Source organism: Neofelis nebulosa, chromosome 2 (genome assembly GCF_028018385.1).
Source record: "Neofelis nebulosa isolate mNeoNeb1 chromosome 2, mNeoNeb1.pri, whole genome shotgun sequence".
Taxonomy (NCBI): domain Eukaryota; kingdom Metazoa; phylum Chordata; class Mammalia; order Carnivora; family Felidae; genus Neofelis; species Neofelis nebulosa.
Window position 1 is genome coordinate 19125499 of NC_080783.1, and position 9410 is coordinate 19134908.

Consider the following 9410-nt stretch of genomic DNA (forward strand, 5'->3'; position numbering starts at 1 on the left):
CTGCCCAATACCCCACATTCCGCTGGGTAACCTGCATCATCCTTCTTAGCTCCTGATTATTAGGGACTACCATCAAGCTGGCTGCCCCCTTTAAGAACCTGGAATCTCTCTAGATCCTAGTCTTCTCTTCTCCAGATGGAATCACCCCAGCTTCTCTATCTTGGGAGCCCTCTCCACGCTCCTGTACAGATCAACCAGCTCCTGGGGACCGGGGCAGAGCATCTCTTTTGTCTCTTCTGTGACACTTAGTGCCATACTTGCAAAATAAGCCATCTCCTTCTGCCTTCACACAGTAAAGCATATTTTATACTCCTTGGCCTAACAGTTATTCTCAGTTTAATGGACCAGGTAAGTTATGTAGTCTCAGAACTGCATTTTGTTACATTTTTTTAATGTTTATTTATTTTTGAGAGAGAGAGAGACAGACAGACAGACAGACAGAACATGAGTGGGGAAGGGGCAAAGAGAGACAGATAGAATCTGAAGCAGGCTCCGGGCTCTGAGCTGTTGGCACAAATCCCGACATGGGGTTCGAACTCACGGACTGTGAGATCATGACCTGAGCTGAAGTCAGACGCCTAACTGACTGAGCCACCCAGGTGTCCTAGAACTGCGTTTTCAAGTCCTCTCTACCTACTAAAAAAGATAACCTTCTTTAAGATCTATGCTAATTTAGGACCTGGGTAGGGAACAACAAACTTCCCTTGAAAAGAACTAGAAGACTTGATACGTAGCCCCTATAAGAAATTATCAACTCTTGATGAAATCTTTCTGGAACTGGCAAAGTTCATGAAGCATAAAGTTCTATGCTTTGTATATGCAAAGGAGCTGCACTTGAATAGAATTGTTGTGTTTTTTAATTGATAAGTTAAAAATTTTGACAATGGTGAGTATCTAAAACCTGAAAAGCATCTCTAAAATCAGTCAGGTAGTGCTCCATTAAAACATCGTGAAGTTCAACTCCCTATATTTCATAAATGAAAAGCAGAAGTCCAGAAATGTGATGTGACTTGTCTCAGGTCACATGGCCTATCAGTGCCGTATCTGTTTAGTTGGAAGAGCCTATAAATCTTTAGGGAAAACGTGGGGGGTCACTGAAAATACAGCTTCCCTGACTGTAGGACCCAAAGCTGAAGTCCAGGAATGTGATAGACCCAATGAAGGCTTCTTTCCTTCCTTCCTTTCTAAAAAAATTTTTTTTAATGTTTATTTATTTTTGAGAGTGACAGAGAGAGCACGAGCTGGGGAGGGACAGAGAGAGGGAGACACAGAATCCGAAGCAGGCTCCAGCCTCTGAGCTGTCAGCACAGAGCCCGACACGGGTCTGGAACTCACGAACTGCAAGATCATGATCTGAGCCAAAGTTGGACACTCAACAGACTGAGCCACCCACGAGCCCCTCTTTCTTTTTTAAAGTAGACTCCACACCCAGTGTGGAGCCCAACATGGGGCTTGAACTCACAACCATAAGACCAAGACCTGAGCTGAGATCAAGAGTCCGATGCTTAACCGACTGAGCCACCCAGGCGCCCCTACAGAAGACTTTCTAAAGGACTAGCGAACATGCAGGGGCCCAGAGGGAGAGGAGAAGGTTGGCAACCAATCCATATCTAAGTGGGAAGGACAACTTGAGGCAGCTCTCAGGAGAGACAGAACCCTGAGACAGTTCCAAAAAGCAAAGGTTTTGCTGGCTGAAGCTGAATATGTGAGCCTGGATGAGACCAGAAGAAGCCTCTGGATGGACAAAGGGGCCCAGAGTGCTTCACGAGAGGCAGAAAAACAGCTCTGCTCTTTTGGGTGGTGATGCAGTCTGGAATCTGAGGCTTGCAAAAGCCGAACGAAGACTGAAGTAATAGGTGCTCTCCTAAATGTCTCAGGTCCTCCCTCAGACTCTAGGGGACAGGGATCTAATTCCCCTTTGCCAACATCTTGCCTTCTCTCCTCACTGAATTTCAGCTTCCATGTCTGGGGCATAGGGACTCTGGGATGGGGTGGGTCTCAGCCCTGGGAAAAGACAGAATTACCTTCCCTTACACCTGTGTCCAGAAGCCTCACCAGAATGTCCTGAAACATGGGAAGCCCACAGGAAGCCTAAGCTCCAGTGCTGGGACACTCCTAGTTTTGAGCCTATCTCCTCTCAAATGAGCCTTAGGGGAAAAAAAAAAAAAAATTCTTTTTAAGTAGTCCAACACAAGGCTCGAACTCACAACCCTGAAATCAAGACCTGAGCTGAGATCAAGAGTCAGAAGCTTAACTGACTGAGCCATCCAGGTGTCCCTCTTTGGAAATTTATCCAAGGCTTTTTGTCAGACTCCTCCAACCCCAGGGCTTGCCTTGCTCTTCCATTCTGCTCCCGTTCCTGACTCGCTATTTGAAACCTAGATCCAGGCAACATGTGGCCATACGAGGGCCAATTCCAACTCAGGGAGCCCCAGGATATCAGAACTGGGCTTCATTTTATAGAGAAGGGGACTGAGGACTGGAAAGATTAACTGAACTGCCAGAGTCATCGAATGAATTAACTAAATAGCATAAGTGGGACTAGAACCATGGTTCCATATGTCCAGCTTGGAGATTTCACCAAGGCTCTGCCCTTAAGGAAGGGTTTTGTCTCAGAAGCAGGTTAGGGCAGGGCTACGAATCCATGGGGGACATGGGCGTTTTGTCTTTCCTCTCTGTCATCTTCTGCCCCCACCATGTCCCACTTAGTAGCCTTTCTTTTCTTTCTTCCAGTTTCTCTCCTCCCCCATCCTGACACCTTCATTTTCCCTTCCCTCAGCTCACCCTTCTCTCCTGTTCCTGTCTGCCTCCCTACTTGCCTCCTTGTCAGCCTCTCTGTGCTCTCCTTTCCTCCTCCTTCTCCCCGCCTCCCCCCTGCGTCCCCCCTCCCCCCAGGCTCATCTCTTCCTCTCTTTCTTTCTCTTCTAATTCCCAATACCTCTGGTTCTTGTCCCCTGTGGAGATTTTGAGACTGGGGTCCAGGAGGGAGGAGGACACTCAGGAGTGCACCCCCTCCACTCAGGCTCACTATCTCCGTATCCTAGGAGACGGACTGAACACACGGCCCAGAGAACGCGACTTAGAACCCAGGTGTTCTAGGTGTTGCTGCTTCCTCTGGTGTTTGAAGGTAGGATGGGAAGGAAGGTCACAGCTGATGCAGGTGCAGTGAGGAAAGAAGGGACAAAGGATCGGAAGTGGGAGCAAGAGCAAGGTAAGGAACAGTGGAGGAAGCCCGAGAGGAGAGTAGGTCTTGACTGTTCACTCCTAGAGGTGAATGTAGAGATCCTCGAGGCTGCAGATAATTACCTCTACAATACAGAGGAGAGAGCGGAGATGCAAAATAAGGTCGGAAGTGGCCAGGGCTACAGAGTAAGATTTGGTCCTCAACCTACAGGTGGCTTATGTCACCTAGAGATGGACTTTGCCAGGGTTGCCGATAGTGCCAAAGGCATGCCAGTGAAATTCAGGGTGTCTCAGGGCCCTCTGAGGGGCAGGAAGGAAGAGAATCATTTGTCCACTCTCTTGCTTCTAAGCAGAACTATTGCCTGAACTCATTCATATAAAGAGGACAGAATGGCTCTGGTCATAGGTCATAGCTCGCAGAATGTTAGAGCTCGAAGAATTTCATAACTCATCTAACCCACAGGTTCCTGGCTATATCACTATCCCTAGGAGTGTCTTAAAATAGAGACTCCTGAGCCCCACCCCAAATCGGCCAGATCAGAATTCGAAAGGATGGGGCTCAGGAATATTTATTGTTAAAAAGAACCCCCAATACACAAGCAAGTCTGGGAAACCCTGAATTCCTATCCCAGCTCAGGAAGCTGCTGTCCAAAGTCACAGAGCTAGTTAAAGGCAGAGTTGGGACTAGAAGCAGGTGCGTTTCCTAGCACAGCACTTGGGCATGCCAACAAACTGCCCTGGCCCAGGCTAAGGACAGGTACGGACTCAAACCTGGGTTCTTTCTAAGGAAATCTCCTAACTCTATAGTTTCTATACTCTTCCCTGGGTCTTTGGTAATCCTCAACATTCTGTTAATGCATATATGCTAAAGCATGGTTACTCCAGTTCTCTCTTCCCTTACAAGGGTGGGGCTCAACCCTGAGTGTCAGCCCTGGGTGGCTAAGAGGTCCCCATATAAAGGGCTGACTGCCACAGCCAAGGAGGAAAATTGTAAATCAAAGGGGATGAGCTAGGGAGAACCAGGAGGTGGGAGCCTTGGAGATTTGTTTGGGCTAAGGAGTCCGGGGTACAATTTAATCAGGGTGGATAAGCATGTGGGGGCAGAGGCTGGGACTCAGGCAGCGCACAGCTTGGAGCAGAGGCTGGTTAGAGCCTTGGGGCCCTTACCGCGAGCAGGAGAGCAGTCCTGTCTGTGAGCTCTGCGACGCCCTCTCCTGTGGGACGAGGAAACCCAGCTGGGTTCTTGTGCTCCTCTCGCTGCTCCGCTGGCTTCCTCCCCTTTTCTACTGCAGTTTGCTGTTGTGACTGGCAGACTTGCAGCCAAAGAGAAGGAGTAGGGTGGGGAGAGGTGTGAGCTCTCTCCTTGGTCCAGCCCTTCCAACTCTTAAAGGCCCAGGACACAGGTCATCAGGAGGGAATATTGGGGGAGGGGTGGGTAGAGAGGGATTAAGGGAGGAGGAGCCTGGCTGCCCTTCATCTAGATGCCAGCCCTCACTGACCCCAATCCCGCAGTAGCTCTCAAAGTGAAACCCAAGGAGTGTCTGCGTGGCGGTGCTCCATGAATCGCTGCTTTTCATTCCGCACAGTTTCTCCCTGCATGGTGAACGGCTGTCTCTGCCCTCATTTCATCTGGCTCCTTTCCAGGGTGTCTGCTCCACCGGCCTGCTTCTGTGTCTCTGCATCCCGCCTTGTGGGGCGCGCAGCCTAGCTCTGTGGCACTGGGAAAGGCAAAAAGAAATAGGATGGGAAAGGAGGAAGATGAGGAGAAAGGGAGGAGAGGAAAAGAGTGTCGAGGGACAGGTTAATATCTCTGACTATGTTTAGCCCTTGCTAAACATTGAAGGAATTGCACGCATAAATGCATCGAACAGTTCATTTGTTCTTCCTTTCCATGCTTCCTTTCCGTGCTTTCCATGCTATGAACACTTGTTCAGCGCCTCCAATGTGCAAGGACATGCATGCGCGTTTATAAAGATGTGTGTAGAGATGGCATGGACCTGTGGTACGTACGAATCAAGGGCAAAAAAGTGGAGCACAAGATTGGAGAGACACCCACAGGGAAAAGAAAGGTAATGAGCTTCTTGCAAGGTGAATGACTAGGTGGCTGAAATAGAAACCAACACTGAGGCAAGGGGACCAATTTAGGAATTGTAAAAGGCTTTATTAAAATGCGTTTTAAAAAAAAATTTTTAATGTTTATTTTTGAGAGAGAGAGAGAGAGAGAGAGAGAGAGACGAAGACAGAGCACAAGCGGGGGGAGGGGCAGAGAGAGAGAGTGAGGCACAGAATCTGAAGCAGGCTCCAGGCTCCAAGCTGTCAGCACAGAGACCGACACGGGTCTCGAACCCACACACCACAAGATCATGATCTGAGCCCAACTTGGACACTTAATCGACTGAGCCACCCAGGTGCCCCTAAATTTTAAAAGGTTTTATTATGGCTCCATACTTCACACGGAGAGACTGAGGCCCAGAGAAGTTGAGGCCATGTCCTGGACTCACACATCAGCATCAGAGACAAACAGGTCCTGGCACTCTCCCAAGCACTGTGAGCTGGGACCTACTTCTGCTCTGCCTTGGAAAGACTATGGGATATGGAGTTTTCTGGACCAGTGGATGGGAATCAGGCAGCTAAAGGCACAGGGCACAGCGCTGAACTTAGGCTTCTGGGGATCCTTTGCCAGGGAGGTGTGTTTTAATCATAGGCACAAAGGGAACTAACTGTATGAAATGATGTGATTTTTAAGTGTGCTGAGATCTGGCTACCTCTCATGGCTCCCCTAAACACCCCTCAAGTGCCTAATATTCTACCATTAGTGATTATTTATAGCTAAAACTTTAGTCCCATTAAAATAAAATCCTCCTAAGTGATTACCATAAATGTCAGGATCGTGGTTACTTCTGGGAGGAGGGAGTTGTGATGGGATCATGCTCATAGCTGGCTTCTGAAATGATTGGCCGAGTTCTAGTTCTAGTCCTGGGAGCTAACAACAGTCTTCTCTTTCTAACTTATTCAACTATACATTTTTTTTTTCTTTTCTTTTCTGAGAGAGAGAGAAAGGGCGCAAGTGAGGGAGGGCAGAGAGACAGAGAATGCCAGGAGGGGCAGATAGAGAGAAGCAGGGCTTACCTGATACAGCGCTGGAGCTCACCCAATGTGGGGCTGGAGCTCACCTGATGTGGGACTCAAACTCACGAACCATGAGATCATGACCTGAGCCGAAGTCAGATGCTTAGTACCTGAGTCACCCAGGTACCCTTTTTTCTTTTCTTTTCTTTTCTTTTTTTAAGTAATTTTATTATTAAATTATTATTATTTTTTTAATTTTTTTTCAACGTTTTTTATTTATTTTTGGGACAGAGAGAGACAGAGAATGAACGGGGGAGGGGCAGAGAGAGAGGGAGACACAGAATCGGAAACAGGCTCCAGGCTCCGAGCCATCAGCCCAGAGCCTGACGCGGGGCTCAAACTCACGGACCGCGAGATCGTGACCTGGCTGAAGTCGGACGCTTAACCGACTGCGCCACCCAGGCGCCTGTTTCCGATTCTGTGTCTCCCTCTCTCTCTGTCCCTCCCCCGTTCATGCTCTGTCTCTCTCTGTCCCAAAAATAAATAAATAAACGTTGAAAAAAATTAAAAAAAAAAATGTTTATTTTTGAGAGACAGAGCACGAGCGGGGGAGGGGCAGAGAGAGAGGGAGACACAGAATCTGAAAGCAGGTTCCAGGCTCCGAGCTGTCAGCACAGAGCCCGACGACCACGTAGGGCTCAAACTCACAAACTTCAAGATCATGACCTAAGCTGAAGTCAGATGCTTAACCGACTGAGCCACCCAGGCGCCCCAGTAATTTTATTTTTTTAAAGCAACCTCAGCACCCAATGTGAGGCTCGAACTCACAACCCTGAGATCAAGAGTCACATGCTCTACTGACTGAGCCAGCCAGGCACCCCTAACTATACGTTTTCTTTATGTAGTTTTCTATATCTGTTACAATAACAGGGTTTCCAGTTTGGGCCGGTGTTAATTTCTGACGTTTTATTGTTTTTCCACAATTTATAAGCTGTTTCCATATTCTCCAGTGAGCAGGTTTTTTGTTTTTGATTTTGAAAGTTTGTTTATGTAATTTCTACATCCAGTGTGGGGCTTGAACTCAGGGCCCTGAGATCAAGAGTCACATGCTCTTCCAACTGAGCTAGCCTGGCACCCCTGAGAGCAGGTTTTGATAAAGGAAGAGTATACAGGCTAGGAAGGCTGAAGAGGGAGGCCATTTAAGGGAAACAGAGAGATTAAGAGAGCACCACAAATTAAATGGTGCAGGCTTCAGGTTTTACTTAATAGAGCACCTGTCTTATGTGCTTATCTTCCTCCCCCATTTTTACTCCCCTAACATCATCACGTCCTTAGTTTTCCACACTTCTGCCTCGCATTCCTCACTTCTACACTCCTGGGTTATATATGGTTTGCCTGTTTTTATTTGCCTTACCTAGTTGCTGCCCAATTTCTTCCCTTCTGGGGGTTTGGTCAGGGGTATTATCATTCCTCCTGTATTTTCTGGGAGAGTTCAGATCTCAGATTTTTTTTTTTTTCATGCTAATGTTCCTCAGATCATGTGTTCTCATTTTTGGGACAGGCACATGGGAGACCTTCACAAGGTTAGAATGCTCCAAACAGTGGCTTAGAAGACATGCCCGCTACAGGATGCTCTATATAGACCCAGGGAGGGAGCAGACAGACGGGGCCCTGGTACAGGAACTGTCCCTGTGGTTTGATCGTTCCTATTTCCATAATGATCCTGGCCCTTCCCCCCCTGTTGTCTATTATTAACAGATCCAGAAACTTGATCAGGGCAGCAGCAGCAGAGGGATTTTCTGGGAATCATGCCCAGGAAAGGCCCAGAAGCCCTAAATTGAAATGAAGGGGCAGCTGGCAAAGAGGGAGACGTAAACACTGTCCTCTCCTGCTGCCACACAGACAAATCCAGACCTTTCTAACACACAGGGGAGATGCCCTAAACATCTTGCTTCTCAGGACTAGAGTCAGTTCCCCAGTCCTTCCAGCCTAACTAAAACTTCTGAAATGAAGCCCATCTTCTTCGTGGTCAAAAACGCTTCTCGAAATATTAAATTCCACTTTAAAAATCATCAATATGAGACCACTTAATTAAAAGCCAGGATACATAACGTCAAAAGCTGGAGGATATGTAGCCATTCCTCTATTCTGACACTAAAAACGAAAAACCAAGGGGAAGGGGAACAAGGAGGTATAAAATGAACCAGAGGACAAAATGAGGGAAGTTAGAATAAAAAATACAAATGGTGTCTCCATGACCTGAGCCAAACTTGGACACTTAATTGACTGACTCACCGAGGTGCCCTTTTTAAAAAAATTTTCTTAAATGTTTATTCATTTTGGGCAAGCCCCAAAAGTGTAAGCCGCATGTTGGGTGTAGAGATAACTCAAAAATTAATAAACTTAAAAAGTCACATACTCTTCTGATTGAGCCAGCCAGACACCCCTATTATATTTTTGAAATTCCACTTTTTTCTTATATTTAGAAATATGTAATTGATTTATTTTTATTTTTGCATATTGACTTTGTATTCTAGGACCTTGCTAAATCCATTCAATTCTGAGTTTGGAGATTCTTTTGGGTTATCAATGTATACAGTTGTGCTGTCAGCAGATTTTTTCCACTTTCCTATCCTTTTATTTTCTTGGCTTGGCACACAGGCTTGGGAGGCGTGAGAGTAGATATCTTTGTCTCAATCATGTCAGGAGGAGGACTTCAGTATTTTTTTCATTGAGTAGTTTACTGTAGGATTTTTGTTGATACCTTTTATTAAGTTAAGGATGTTCCCTTCTGTTACTGGTTTTCAGTTTGTTATTTTAACCATGAATAGGTATTGAATTTCATAGTATTCTTTTGTTCATCTGTCTAGACAATTGTGTGGGTTTTCTCCTTATACAGTTGTTGATTATGTGAATTGCATTTAGTTTTCAAGTGTTAAATCAGTCTTCTATAGTAAACCCAGATTAGGTATGGTGCACTATCATTTGTATGCATATATATAGCTAGACCTATTTTTTCCTAGGAATTTTCCTTCTACATTCATAGTAGAGTTCAGTCCCTGGTTTTCCTTTGTGGTATCCTTGATAGATTTTGGTGGCTTCAAAAGTGAATGGGAACCTGTTCCCTTATTCTATAGTCTCTGGAACTTTATGGAAGA